Below are 15,699 nucleotides of genomic sequence, written 5' to 3'. Positions count from 1 at the left end.
CTGCACAACCAAAGATGGCCCAGCCCAATACACCTGCACATCACCAGTTTAATCTCCCTCTGCCTCTCTCAGAAGTTCACATTTTCCCCAAGAGCCACACAGGTCAGAAGTTATAGACTGGCTACCTTATGAATCAAGCATCCCTTCTGGTCCTGTAGCATGTAGGGTAGTCATGTGATACAGAACCTAGGTAAACCCACCTATAACAGCTAGGCATCAGAGCAGGACATCAAAGTTCATATCTCTTTTACTCTATTACCTGATCTTTGAAAAGACAGCAATAGTCCAGAAGTCTTGAGGAAAGATTTGCACTCAAAGATTTGTTTTATTTTGCAGAAGTTAGGAGAAGGGAGGACAAGGAAAACCTGAGGGGGGAAAAAGAGAATGAAAACAGGAGAAATAGAATTACAACAGAACAAAATATGGAAAGGATTATAATATATGGAACACTAGCCCAAGCCAAAAACAGTTGACAATTCTTCCAGAAAAGCAGGATTTGTAAAATAACAGACTCATAATTGAGATGTTGGGAATAGCACAGGAAAACGCACAGCTATTTATCTATAATACCTTATGTACCTTGCATTATTGACTTAATCTGTTGCTGCATGAGAGAGTACTATATCCAATAGAGAGATCTTACGAGGGCTTGACACCTAGATCAATAGAACATCTTTAAATTCTAGATTGAGAGGAAAAACAGCAGAAAGTCAAATAAAGAAAGGGAGGAAAGAAGGCTTCTACATTCAGAAGCAGACTGGAAACTATCATAAAGAGAAGGTATTAGTGTTGTCAGTGAAGCAGGATGCAAGCTGAAGAACTAGAAACTAATTTTATTTATTTGGATCTTTTTTTTTCTTAGTCTGGCTAAAGGTTTGTCTCTTTTGTTTAACTTTTAAACAGCCGTTTGTTTCATTGATTTTTTTGTATTGTTTCTCATCTCAAATTCATGTATTTCTGCTCGGATCTTTACTTTTTCCTCTACTAATTTTGGGTTTGGTTTGCTCTTGCTTTTTTAGTTAAGATGCATTGTTGTTTATCTGAAGTTTTTATTCTTTTCTATGTAGGCACTAATAGCTATGAACTTTCCTCCTAGTACTGCTTTCGCTATATCCCACAGGTTTGGGTATGTTGTGTTTCCATTATCATTTGTTTCAAGGAATTTTTCCATTTCTTGACCTTTGGGAGCTTCATTATTAAACACCTTTAAGTAGTCTTCTTTGGGTTAAATCTCCTTGGTGTTCTATAGGCTACATGTGTACGGAACTGGTTCCTTCCAGTGGGTTCTTGGTCTCGCTGACTTAAAGAATGAAGCCACGGACCCTCGCAGCAAGTGTTACAGTTCTTAAAGATGGTGTGTCCAGAGTTTGTTCCTTCAGATGTTCAGATGTGCTCAGAGTTTCTTCCTTCCAGTGGGTTGGTGGTCTTGCTTAACTTCAGGAGTGAAGCCGCAGACCTTCGCAGTGAGTGTTACATGTAGATCTTAAAGGTGGTGCATCCGGAGTTGTTTGTTCCTCCCGGTGGGTTGGTGGTCTCGCTGACTTCAGGAGAGAAGCCGCAGACACTCACAGTGAGTGTTACAGCTCTTAAAGGTGGCACGGACCCAAAGACTGAGTAGCTGCAAGATTTACTGTGCAGAGCTAAAGAACAAAGTTTCCACAGCGTGGAAGGGGACCCAAGCGGGTTGCCCGTTGCTGGCTCAGGTGGCCAGCTTTTATTCCCTTATTTGGCCTGGCCCACATCCTGCTGATTGGTCCATTTTACAGAGTTCTGATTGGTGCATTTACAAACCTTTAGCTAGACAGAGAGCGCTGATTGGTGCATTTTTACAGAGTGCTGATTGGTGCATTTACAAACCTTTAGCTAGACACACAGCGCTGATTGGTGCGTTTACAAACCTTAAGCTAGACACAGAGCGCTGATTGGTGTGTTCACAATCCTTTAGACAGAAAAGTTCTCCAAGTCCCCACCAGATCCAGAAGCCCAGCCGGCTTCACCTCTCACATGTACTTGGATATTTTTTCTCTAGGTTTGCAAAGTTTCCTGTTGTTATCCCTTTGAATAAACTTTCTATGCCTATCTCTATCTCTACCTCCCCTTTAAGCCCAATACCTCTTAGATCTGTCCTTTTACAGCTATTCTCTAGATCCTGTAGGCATGCTTCATTGTTAGTTTTTCTTTTGCCTGACTGTATATTTTCAAACAGCGTGTCTTCAAGCTCACTAATTCTTTCTTCTGTTTGGTCAATTCTGCCGTTAAAAGACTGATGCATTCTTCAGTACACCAATTTCATTTTTCAACTTCAGAATTTCTGCCTAATTCTTGTTATTTCAATCTTTCAAATTTATCTGATAGAATTCTGAATTCCTTCTGTGTTATCTTGAATTTCTTTGAGTTTCCTCAAAACAGATGTTTTGAATTCTCTGTCTGAAAGGTCAGATATCTCTATTTCTTCAGGATTTGTCCCGGGTGCCTTATTTAGTTGATTTGGTAAGATCATGTTTTCCTCAATCATCCTAATACTTGTAGACACCCCTCTGTGTCTGGGCATTGAAGAGTTAGGTATTTATTTATTGTAGTCTTTGCAGTCTGGGCTTGTTTGTACCCATCCTTCTTGGAAAGGCCTTCTAGATATTCTAAAGGACTTAGGTGTGGCGATCTAAGCTGTATCTGCTTTAGGGGGGACCTCAAGCCCAGCAGCACTGTGTTTCTTGCAGACTCTTAAGAGGTACCACCTTGACGGTCTTGGACAAAATCCAAGAGTTCTCTGGATTACTAGAAAAAGACTCTTGTTTTCTTCCTTTACTTTCTCCCAAACAAATGGAATCTCTCTTTCTCTCTCTGCTCTGAGCCACTTGGAGATGGGGATGGACTGACACAAGTACTCCTATGGCCACCAGCTCTAGGACTTCGCTGGGTCAAACCTGAAGCCAGCATAGCACTGGGTTTCACCCAAGGCCTACTGTAACCACACCCTGGCTGTCACCTCTGTTCGCTCAATGTCCTAGGGCTCTACGATCAGCAGGTAGCAAAGCCAGGCAGACCTACGTCCTTCCCTTCACAGCAGCAAGCTCCCCCAGGATCCTGGAGGGGCCAGAGGTGCTATCCTAGAGCCAGAGACTACAGTCAAAAACCTTAGATGTCCACCTACTGTTCTACTGTATTGGGGCTGAGCTGGCAACCAAACCACAAGACACAGTCCTTCCTACTCTTCCCTCCCCTTTCCAAAAGCAGAGGAGCCTCACCTGCTGTCCACTGACACCTCAGGCCCACAGGGAGTACTACTGCCCAACTGCCACCTGGCAGTGACTCACTTTTCAAGGGAGTGGGCTCCCGTCTGGTGGCCCAGGGCAGGTCCAGAAATGCCATCCAAGAGCCAAGTCCTGGAATCAGAGATCCTAAGAGCACTGATTATTTATTATTTTTTGAAACAGGGTCTTGCTCTATCACCCAGGCTGAATGTAGTACTGCAATCACAGAACAGTGCAGCCTCAATATCCCAGGCTCAAGTAATACCCTAACCTCAGCCTCCTGACTATAGGTACATCCCACCACACCCAGCTGATTTTTTTTTTTTAAATTTTTTGTAAAGGTGGGTTCTCACTATGTTGCCCAGGTTGGTCTCAAATGCCTGGATTCAAGTGACCCTCTTGCCTCAGCTTCCCAAAGTGCTGGAGTTACAGGTGTGAGCCACCAAAACCAGTCAACTTTTTTTCCCAAGGGGTAGGGAAAGGAGTGGGGAAGAACTCTCAGAACAGATGAATGTCATTTAACTTGGAGATGAGTAAAAACTGTGATGAGAGAAGTTTCTGTTTCTATACCTAGAATGAATGAACAAGTAAATACAGCAACATTTTCTAAACTTCCCTTTATTCCCTTTATTTATAAATGGAAGGCACACACATGGGAAGGTAGCTACAGGATTCTAAGGTAGTTGTTTGAACATCAGCAGAATGTGTACGTACTAAGAGGATGTAATTCATGGAAAGTGAGCAGTTCCACAAAGGAATTAAGTTGCCATGCTCAGGCAAACATCACTGATGGTACTCCCCATTGCCTTCTGTCCAGAGTAAAGGGTGTATGTATATGAATGTTTGCTGCCCACATAGACTTGAAACGTTTGTCACACTAAACATCTGGCATTCAAGGATCTGACATTTGAGGTTTCAAGGTTCACTGCACATAACAAATGATTTTGCTAAGTATGAATCTGAATTACCTGTGTTGCAGGATGGCTTTGCAGGCATGAGTGAGTTGGCTGGTCAGTGTGCCTAAAGCTGACCAGCTCAGTGTGGTTTTACTATTTTATTTAACACAGGATCTCAATTAATCCTCAGAAAAATAAGTAGGGTTATTATTATCCCCATTTTACAGCTAAGACAGATATATGCTACACTGTGGTATCTTGAAGATTTCAGAACACATTTCAGTGGTGTTGCTTGAAATACTGTGTTGCTATTTCAATGCTTATGCCTACCCTCCCCAATTAGACTTTAAGGATTTTGAGAGTAAGTAGTATATATTTACTTCTCCCTAAAGTGCTTAATGTAAGGCAGTAAACAAAGCAGACATTCAAGAAAATCTTTTGAACAAATACAATTTATTTCCATACAGAATTCGCCTTCTCAAGTTTCATGGGCCCAGGTTAGGTTATAAGTGTTCTCAAGAAGAAAACAGTTTAAATTGTAAGCCTGAGGAACTAGCCTCTATTTAGTCTCAATTTAATTCTGGATCTAGAAGATGAAAGTTAATGGAAAGACTTTCAAAGTACAGATTCAACCAGGAAACAGCTCCAGAAAATGCTTGTCCATATGAAGCAAGGATCACAAGTGTAAGGTCTTCTATAGTAAGTTCCAATAATGTCTACATCAGATTCTTGTATATTCAAATATTTACATATTTGACAATTTATGTGAAATCATTACCATTTCTATACATAATATGAATCCATATTATTCAAAGTGACATTCAGTAAGGCAACAAAAATGGAATACTACCACAACCAACAGAAAATAGGCTATTAATACTTTATGCTCTAAAAAAAGTTAAGTAAAAATCCATTCTTGACACTGTTCATTCACATAACAATAGTGGACAGAATTTCTGGATCTGGAGCCATCTATGTAATTTCAATGTTAACATTTCCATTTTGATGAAGTCAGACTAAGTGCATCTGCAGTAAACCATCACTACCGTGGAGAGAAATTGCACTGATAATGTTGAAACATGTTCTGTTGTTGCACATTAATGTCACAGAACTAGACTGGAGCCTGATTTACAAGCCATTGTGTTGTGTTAGGCTATGCTGCATCACATTGGTTAAAACCAGCACAAAAGCAAAGTCTTGCATTTAAGCAAATTCAGAAGGTGAAATGGGGGCTGCCGAGAATACCACACCTCAGCTTACTCATTATTCCACTTCTATATCCCAAGGACTTAGCTCTGTCATTCTTCACCAACACTTCCACTGAAGCCAACAAATGGGTAATGACCCAGAGGAAAGATGTTGGTGATAAAATCTATGGCAGGAATTTGGTTCCTAAAGCCCTTCAACCATTTTTGTACTTTTGACTAAGGCTGAAACTTTACAGACACATTAATGGGGGCCAGTCATCTTAAAGCTTGGAAAATAAATGAAGCAAGGTTTGGGGAGAAATTTTACCAGAATTCACGTCTATCCCTATGGAAATTTACAATTGTAAAATACAAGCAATGTAAACACAAGATACCTTTTGTCCACTGGCGGGGTGGGGGTGGGGGGGGAGGGGGGGCGGTCCTGAAAAGCCAAACAAGGTTTTTTAGAAGTCTTAAGTGTGGAAGAAAAGGTGATGTATACATACTCATCCCAAGCTTAATTGCTATGACTATGTAGTTCCATTTTTTTCCCTAAGTATAAGTCAATTCGAGTGCTCATTATCTTAAGTCAAATATTTTGCTTCCAGGATTGCTAATTAGAGTGACAGCAGAAATATATTATTTTTTTAAATTATTTTTTAAAAATCTCATTTACATAAAATGGTTCAGAATCTACCTAAATAAGAATTTTTTTTTTTTTTTTTTTGGAGACAGAGTCTTGTTCTGTCACTAAGGCTGGAGTGCAGTGGCACAATCTGAGCTCACTGTAACTTCCACCTTCCAGGTTCAAGCAATTCTCCTGCCTCAGCCTCCCAAGGAGCTGGGATTACAAGTGCCCACCACCACACCCAGATAATTTTTGTGTTTTTAGTAGAGATGGGGGTTTCACCATGTTGGCCTGGCTGGTCTCGAACTCCTGACCTCAGCTGATCTGCCCACCTTGGTCTCCCAAAGTGCTGGCATTACAGGCATGAGCCATCATGCCCGGCCTAAATGAGCAATTTTTAAAATCATATTTTTGTACTGAAAATTTACAGATCTGAATGGACACCACTAAAGAATAAAGACAAATTTTTTTTTAATTTTATGACTAATTGACTGTCCATAGTCATACTATAAATTCTTTCCAAGAAAAAAATTCCAAATTTACTTTTGTTATTGATCTCATTGATCTGGTCCAGTCTATTTGATTTGCATACACGATTTTTGGATTAAATATAGTCAAACAAATCATAGAGCATAACACCCTATATGTCACATACACAGCATATTGGAGTTTTTCTCCAAAGGTATATGCATAAATTATCCCACCAGGAATATTTACGAGGGTCCTGCTGCTTTTCCTCATAATTTCGGCCTAGGTCCATATGCAACTAGCATACAAAAGTACTGACAAGTTTCCTAGAGTAGATCATATGTCCTTGAAAACAACTAAGGGTAGCGTTCTACCACATTTCTTAGCTAAAAAGTAGCTGGCAACTCTATTTTCATTCCATCCGTCATTTTAAATCTGTGCAACAATTATTCCATACCAGTTTCTAGTTTCAAGATACTACAGCCAAATGTTCTGCTTGAGTAAAAAACAAATCTAGATGACCCTAGCATTGCTTACCAATATATTTTATCACACTGTACCTAATAAGAAACAACTTACATGTATATATGTTGAAAGTTTAGTAAGTGCCTCACTAATTTATTTGATCCTTACAAACCTACTGTAAAGCAGGTTATCACCATCCCTACCAAGAGCAAGTGCAAACTGAGACTCCGAGACATTTATGTCACTTGTCCAAGGTTACACAATCAACAAAAAGAGCCCTGGAATTCAATGAAAAAAAAAAAAAGATGCCAAGTCCAGAGCATGAGACTAAGGATATAAGAAATGGTAAAATGTTTCCACTAGAATTGGCAAGTTATAGAATAGTTCTTCTAGAAAAAGATAATCTGCGTTTTTTCTGAAAAGAGGGGAAGAAAGGGGGGGAACTTGCTTAACACATGACAGAAAGACTAAAAGACTGAATCATTTCAAACACAGTCAGTAACTCTGACCACACCAGAGCTGAAGAGCAGCAAAGAAACAAGTGACCAGGAAAAGAAGTCAGGAAAGCCATGGGTCATTTCAGTTTTCATAAATGAGTACATTTTTTTTCACAGTATCCCTAGAAACTCAGTGAGATGTGAAGACTGTCACAGGCTTAGACCTCCAAGTCAGGAAACTGGACAATTATCAGTCCACTCCCAAAAGTCTTTGCAATCCTGAAGGACTGTTCATATCCACAATTACTTCCTTCTTCCCACACTTTCCCTCTCTTCACATTTGGCTTCCACACTTAGCACTCTTAATGAGACCATCCATCCTAAAGCAGATGTAAGTGCCTCAAGTACTTCAGATGCAAGTGCCTCAATAAAATTCATGAACCTCCTTAGAAATATATGCAAAACTATGAGCACTTGCACATTTTTCTGAAGGGATCCACAGCTTTCATCAGTTTTCAAAGTTCTGTGACCCCAAAAAGATAAACACTGCTCTCCAAGATCACAAATAACAGTATTCATTAAATCCAATAATCATTTCTCATTCATTTTAATCTCCCTACCTCACTTGATGCCATTTGTTACCCAAAGTTGAAATCCTAAAATATCCCCTTTCTATAATCTATGTCACTAGTGTCATCTAACTCTAATGACTGATGGTTGTGACCTCTGTGACTTCATTTATCTCCTTTTCTTCTTCCTCCTCCAAGGATCTGAGCATTCCTTTGTGTTCTCTCTATTTACTTCCATAAGCCAGTGGTTCTCAAAGTGTCATCCACAGACCACTGCGGCACCTGGGAACTTTTAAGACACACAAATGGTTCCAGCCCTACCTCATGCCTCCTAAATCAGAAACTCTGTGGAGTGTGGCCCAGCAATGTGAGTTTTAACAGCCCCTCTAGGTACATGCTCAAGTTTTAGAAATATTGCCCCGAGCACAGTAAGCTTCAACTCTATTATTTTGTTTTTCAAACATTTAATGAATACTAGCTATGTGCAAGGACCTCATCTTAACGTGGCAATTTTTCAAAATTGATTTTAGATGTTTCACAGAGTTCCAAATTCTGAGTACCCTACAGAGCATATGCACTTCCCAAATTATCTCAAACTGCGTCCAAAACCCAGTTCATCAACAACCCTCCACCCCGACTCTAAACCACCCTCCCCACACCCACAAGCACAGGCAACCAATTTTCTTATTCTGTTCAGTGACTGAAAACTTTATAGTCACATTTATTTCTTCCTCTTTCCTTACATATGATTCCTATTGAGAACCCATGGATTCTTTTATCCCAATGTAATTTAGATTTCACTCTTGCTCCTATTCCCATACTACTGCGCTGATCTGGGACTTTATACTGGTGATTTGCCCCGAGGTAAAGTGGCAGAGCCAGGAAGAGGCTATTTGCCTCCAGAGCTCAAGCTCTCACTCATTAAGCTACACTGATTCCTTGGAGTACACCAAAGCACTGGCATCATTTAATTCTCTATTTCAGAGCCTAAGTGGTTTATAATAGTTACCGGGTCATAGCAGAACTTACTACTTCGGCACTTGCAGCCAAAAAATCATACCCACCATTCTGTTCCTATGATCCAACACTGAGCCTTTCTATCCTGGGGTGCTCCATCACTTTAAAAGCTCAAATATAATACTACTGACTTGTACAGCAGAAATGAATGGCACATATATCACTAAAGGCCAATGTAAACTGACAGGACAGCAGAAAGTTCCTTAAAAAGCAACCAAACTTTGGTTCCCTTGAGATTTTCTATTTCTCAGAACTAAACAACATATCTTTTAGCTTTCCTACCAACTTTAATAAAGATGATCTGGAGGACTTCCACTTCTAGCTAAGATGGAAAAAGACTAAGTTTGTCTTCCTGTCTTAAACAACCAATAGACTGCCAAAATTTATCAAACGGTTTTCAATACACTAGATAAGGACAGTGATTCCCTTAGAGACAAAAAAAAAAAATTGGTTGAAAAGGCAGAGCTGAGAGTCCACAGAGAACAAAGCAGCTAGAATTTGCAGGACAGAGTACTGGAGGAGACAGAACACAGGAGACCTACAGAGGGGCCCCCTTGGAGTATTTAGCTGAGTACTGGGTAAGGGCACCTGTGTGAGGAAAGAGCCTGAGGCTAAGACCCATATGAAAGGGTTAAAGGTAACTATACCTGGGGCTCACACAAGGCCAGGGAATGTGCCTGTTCGCACAAGGAAAGGTTGAAACTCTCAATTCATGGGACACTGTTGAGTACAGCAGACATCTTGCCTCAAAACCACGGAATAATTAGTCCTAGACTGTGAATTGTCGGGCTGCCTAACAAATAATAAATTCAAGACCACAAAAGATAAAACTGTTTCCAAGTAACTTAACTGTATCCCAGAATAAAGCATGGGAAGTTTTTAAGGAATACAAAAATATCCAATGCAACGAGACAAAATACAGTAAGAAAAATATGACCAAAAATGAAGGGAGAAAATCAATCAAAACTAATCCAGAACTGGCACAGATAATTGGTAGATACAAACATTAAAACATACAGAATAACTATATTCCGTGTGCAAAAAGCTAGATGGGAGACAAGGACAATATAAAAGACCCAACTGGCCTTCTAGAGATGAAAACTGTAGCATGTGAGATTGAAAATACACTGGATGGGATTAGCAGATTAGAAATTGCAGATGATTAGTGAACATGAAGCTATAACAACTATCCAAAATGAAACACAGAGAAACAAGAAAAAAATAAGAGCATTAGTTAGCTGTGGGATAACTATCAGTTATCCCCTTCAAGTGATAGGGAGAGAGAAGGGAGGTGTTTAAAAAATAGAAAAAAGATTTTCTATTTAATGAAATGTATAAGCCCACAGGTCCAAAAATCTCGATGAACTCCAAGCATAGGAAAGAGAAAATTACACCAAGGCACATGATAATCATATTACTCAAAACCAGCCATAAAGAGAAAATTTTAAAAGCACCCAGAGAAAAAAAGGATATGTTAAATATGGAGGAACAAAAATAAAGCCAACAAATTTCTCATCACAAACAATTCAAGTGACAAAACAGTGGAGCAGTATCTTTAAAATACTGAAGAAGAAAAGCCAATTTATAATTCTATACCCAGTGAAAATATCTTTAAAACAAAGATGAAATCCTTTTTCAAAGTTACAAAAAAAGAAAGAATTTATCACCAATAGTCCCCTACCAAAAGAAATGTTAAAGGAAATTCTTCAGACAAAAAGGAAATGATACCAGAGAGAAATCTAGATCTATATTGTCAAGAGCAGCAGAAATGGTTATTAAATAGACAAGTACATAAGATATCTTCTTAATTAAATCTCTTTAAAAGATAATTGACTATAGTCCAGGGGTGATAACTCACGACTGTAATCCCAGGACTTTGTGGGGTCAAGGAAGGAGGACAACTTGAGCCCAGTAGTTCAAGACCAGCCTGGGAAACATACTGAGACCCCATCTCTACAAAAAAATAAGAAAAATTAGCCAGGTGTGGTGCCACATGCCTGAGTCCCAGTTATTCAGAAGGCTAAGGTGAGATGATTGCTTCAGCCTAGGAGGTCAAGGCTGCAGTGAGCCATGATCACACCACTGCACTCCAGCCTCAGCAAGAGAGCAAGACCCTGTCTCAAAAAAGGCAAAAAAAAAAAAAAAAAAAAAAGATAATTATGCAAAAGTAAAACGTATGACAACAGTAGCATAAAGATCAGGAAGGAAAAAATGAAAGTATATTATTATAAAGTTGATACCACATATAAAGTAATAGAATATCACTTGACAAATTGTGAGAAGTTAAATATATATATGATACACCCTAGCCTAAGCATTAATATAAGTCAACAAAGGAGATACGTTAGAATCATTAAAAATGTTCAACTAATTGAAAAGAAAGCAGGGAAAGAAGAAAAAAAGAAGAGATGGGACAAATAGAAAACTAAAACCAAAATGAGAGATTTAAACTTAATTATACCAATAGCCACATTTAAATAAAATTATCTTAATGCCTTAACTAAAAGGTAACGACTTGTAGTACACATCAAAGCAAGACTCAACCACATACTTCCTACAAGAAAAGCATTTTAAATATAAAAACACCACAGGTTAAAAGAATTGAAAAAAACTACGGAAAAAATAAATGGGAGAAGAGCCAAGATGAGCAACTAGACATAGCCAGGAAGAATATTTCCCACCGAGACTAGACCATCAAGAAGACTGGCACACTCCAAGCAGATCTGCAGAAGAAAGGCACTGAGAGTGGAAAGAGGGAGGACACAGACTCTGGGCTAGAGGAGAAGGAAGCTGGCAACCCTGCATGGGGCTGCTGAGCACCAGGACTTGTTCCTGACCCACAGTCGTTCCTGGGGAAGGGGTGAGTTAAATTGGTGAGAAGTAGCCCACTCTCACCATGGACCTAGAATCCTAGCTGCAGGAGACCCCAGGACCCCCACAGACAGTTGAGCTGACAGGAAGAGCTGTATGGAGAAGTGGCAGAAATGGGACCTCAGCAAGAGAGAATATCCAAATAAACACAATCATAAATGACAAGAGGATATTACGACTGACCTCACAGAAATTTTTAAAAAAAAATTATCAGAGACTATTATGAACACTTCTATGCACATTTCTTCTAGAAAATCTAGGAGAAATGGATAAATTCTACAAACATAAAACCTCCCAAGATTGAACCAGGAAGAAATTGAAATCCTAAGCAGACCAATATCAAGTTCCGAAATTGAATCTGTAATAAAAAGCCTACCAATCCAGCAAAAGCCCTGAACCAGAAGACTCACAGCTGAATTCTACCAGACAAATAAGGGATAGCTGGTACCAATCATACTGAAACTATTGCAAAAAACTGAAGAAGAGGGACTCTTCCCTAACACATTCTATGAGGTCAGCATCATTCTGATACCAAAACCTGGCCGAGAAACACACAAAAATAAAAGTTCACACCAATATCCCTGATGAACACAGATGCCAAAATCCTCAATGAGATACTAGCAAACCAAATCCAGCTGCATATCATAAAGCTAATCCGCTATGATCAAGCAGGCTTTACTCCTGGGATGCAAGGTTGTTTCAACATACACAAATCAATAAGTGTGATTTATCACATTAACAGAACTAAAAAGAAAAACCACACGAACATCTCAATAAATGCATCTCAATTGTCTCAAAAGGCTTTTGATAAAACTCAACATCACTTCGTGTTAAAAACCTTCAACAAACTAAGCACTGAAGGAACATACCTCAAAATAATAAGAAACATCTATGACAAACCCACAGCAAACGTCAAACTAAACAGGCAAAAACTAGAAGTATTTCCCTTGAGAATCAGAATTAAGACAAGGATGCCCACTCTCAGCACTCTTATTCAACACAGTACTGGAGATCCTAGCCAGAGCAATCAGGCAAGAGAAAAAAAATAAAAGGCATCCGAATACGAAGAGAGAAGTCAAACTATCACTTTCTGCAAATGATATATGGTTTTTTTTATTTTTATTATTATTTTTTAAGACAGAGTCTCCTTCTGTCACCCAGGCTAAAGTGCAGTGGCACAATCTCGGCTCACTGCAACCTCAGCCTCCTGGGTTCAAGCGATCCTACTGCCTCAGCCTCCTGTGTAGCAGGGATTACAGGCACCCACCACCATGCCTGGCTAAATTTTTTTTGTATTTTTAGTAGAGACAGGGTTTCACCATGTTAGCCAGGATGGTCTCAATCTCCTGACCTCGTGATTCGCCTGCCTCGGCCTCCCCAAAGTGTTGGGATTTCAGACGTGAGCCACTGCACCCAGCCATGATATGATTTTATACCTAGAAAATACAATCTCTATCCAAAAGCTCCTAGATCTGATAAACAACTTCAGCAACATTCCAGGATACAAAATCAACAAATATCAGCAGCATTTCTATACATCAACAATGTCCAAGCTCAGAGCCAAATCAAGACTGCAATCCCATTTCTATAGTAGCCACAAAAAAATAAAAATAAAACACCTAGGAATATAGCTAACCAGGGAGGTGAAAGATCTCTACAACAAGAATTATAAAACACTGCTGAAAAAAATCAGAGATGACACAAACAAGTGGAAAACATTCCATGCTCATGGATAGGAAGAATCAATATTGTTAAAATGGCCATATAGCCCAAAGCAATTTACACATTCCATGCTATTCCCATCAAACTACAAAGACATTTTTCATAGAATTAGAAGAAAACAATACTATATGGAACCAAAAAAGAGAATAACCAAAGCAATCCTAAGCAAAAAGAACAAAGCTGGAGGCATCACATTACCCACCATCAGACTATAGTAACCAGAACAGCATAGTACTGGTACAAAACAGACCAATGGAACAGGTTAGAGAACCCAAAATAAAGCCATACAACTACAACCATCAACAAAGTCAACAGGCAGGGCACGGTGGCTCACCCCTGTAATCCCAGCACTTTGGGAGGCCGAGGTGGGTGGATCACCTGAGGTCAGGAGTTTGAGACCAGCCTGGCCAGCATGGTGAAACCCCATCTCCACAAAAATACAAAAAAATTAGCCAGGCATGGTGGCAGGCACCTGTAATCCCAGCTATGCGGGAGGCTGAGGCAGGAGAACCTCTTGAACCTTGGGGGCAGAGGTTGCAGTGAGCCAAGTTTGCGCTGCTGCACTCCAGCCTGGGCGACAGAGCGAGACGCTGACTCAGAAAAAAAAAAACCAAGTCAACAAAAACAAGCAATGGAAAAAGGACTCCCTATTTAACAAATGGTACTGGAATAATTGGCTAGAAGATTGAAACTGGACTCCTTCCTTTTACCACATACAAAAATCAACTCAAGATGGATTAAAGACTTAAATGTAAAACCTAAAACTATGAAAGCCCAGAAGAAAACCTAGATTTCATGCAGACTCTAAAAGCAATTCCAACAAAAACTAACAAGTGGGCCCTAAGAGCTTCTGCACATCAAAAGAAATTATCAACAGACTGCACATCAAAAGAAATGATCAACAGACAACCTACAGAATGGGAGAAAATATTTGCAAACTATGCACCCAACAAAGGTCCAACATCCCGAATCCACAGTTCCTGTCTCATGTTCCCCTACCTTTTCTGATTGTGGGTCTTAAGACCCTCCCATGAGAGGGTCCCACCCTATACCCTGTGGGAAGAAATGATAATGTCATGAAGCTTCCATAAAAACCCAAGAAGACAGAGGGTTCAGTAAGCTTCCAGACAGCTGAACATGTATAGGACAAGAGGAAGGTGAAGAAGAACTCTTCCATGTGCAGGGAGGGTCGTGCACCCCATCTTCCACAGGGTCAGAAGCTCCAGCGCTTGGGACCTTTCCAGACCTCACCCTATGTACCTCTTTATCTGGCTATTTATCTGTATCCTTTAAAATATCCTTCTTAGTAAACATGTTTCTCTGAGTTCTGTGAACTGCCCTAACAAATTAATCGAACCCAAAGAGAGGGTTGTGGGAATCCCAACTTTGTGTGTGTCAGAAGTTCCGGAAACCTGGGCTTGCAACTGGTGGGGAAAGGAGGGAGCAGTCTTGGGGAAGGAGCCCTCAACCTGTGGGATCTGGCACTAAACCTCCAGGTAGATAGTGTCAGAATTGAATTGGAGGATACCTGGCTGGTGTCCACTGCTTGGTGGTGGGGAGAGACCCCCCCCACACACATTTGGTCACAGGAGTTTTCTTTGCATAAATGACTGCTGTGGTGTGAGAGTAAAGGAAAAACACAGAGTTTTCCCCCACACAATAAGAACTGAAATTAACAACCACATAACCCCATTAAAAAATGGGCAAAGGACATGAACAGACACTTCTCAAAAGACAAATATGTGGCCAACGAACATGAAAAAATGCTCAAAATCACTAATCATTAGAGAAATGCAAATCAAAGCAACAATGAGATATCATCTCACGCCCGTCAGAATATTATTAAAAAGTCAAAAAATAGCAGATGCTGGTGAGGCTGCAGAGAAAAGAGAATGCTTATACACTGCTAGTGGGAAAGTAAATTGCTACCGCCACTGAAGAAAGCAGTTTGGAGATTTCTCAAAGAACTACGATTTGACCCAGCAATCTATTACTGAGTTTGTATACCTAAAGGAATATAAATACCCAAAGGAGTGTAAATCATTCTATTATAAAGACACATGCACATATATGTTCACTGCAGCACTATTCACAATAGCAAAGACATGGAATCAACCTAAATGCCCAAGAATGATAGGCTGGATAAAGAAAATGTGGTACATACAACACCATAGAATACTATGCAGCC

General features: G+C 39.8%; 1 protein-coding gene and 1 long non-coding RNA gene across 3 annotated transcripts in view; both read right to left on the bottom strand.

The window, feature by feature from the left end:
• The window catches only part of ZFAND3 (zinc finger AN1-type containing 3), a 317,651-nt gene that overhangs the window by 191,196 nt on the left and 110,756 nt on the right, over window positions 1-15,699 (bottom strand). The window lies entirely within an intron of this gene.
• LOC129060225 (uncharacterized) overlaps window positions 1-15,699 on the bottom strand; it is an 83,155-nt gene that overhangs the window by 49,346 nt on the left and 18,110 nt on the right. The window contains exon 1 of the long non-coding RNA XR_008526766.2: window positions 260-15,699. This exon is cut by the window's right edge and continues 18,110 nt beyond it. This is a non-coding gene — a long non-coding RNA (uncharacterized LOC129060225). The remainder of the gene's footprint in view (window positions 1-259) is intronic.

Source organism: Pongo abelii, chromosome 5 (assembly GCF_028885655.2).
Source record: "Pongo abelii isolate AG06213 chromosome 5, NHGRI_mPonAbe1-v2.0_pri, whole genome shotgun sequence".
Lineage (NCBI taxonomy): Eukaryota > Metazoa > Chordata > Mammalia > Primates > Hominidae > Pongo > Pongo abelii.
Note: the sequence above shows the minus strand (reverse complement) of the source record. Positions and strands in the feature narration are given on the sequence as shown.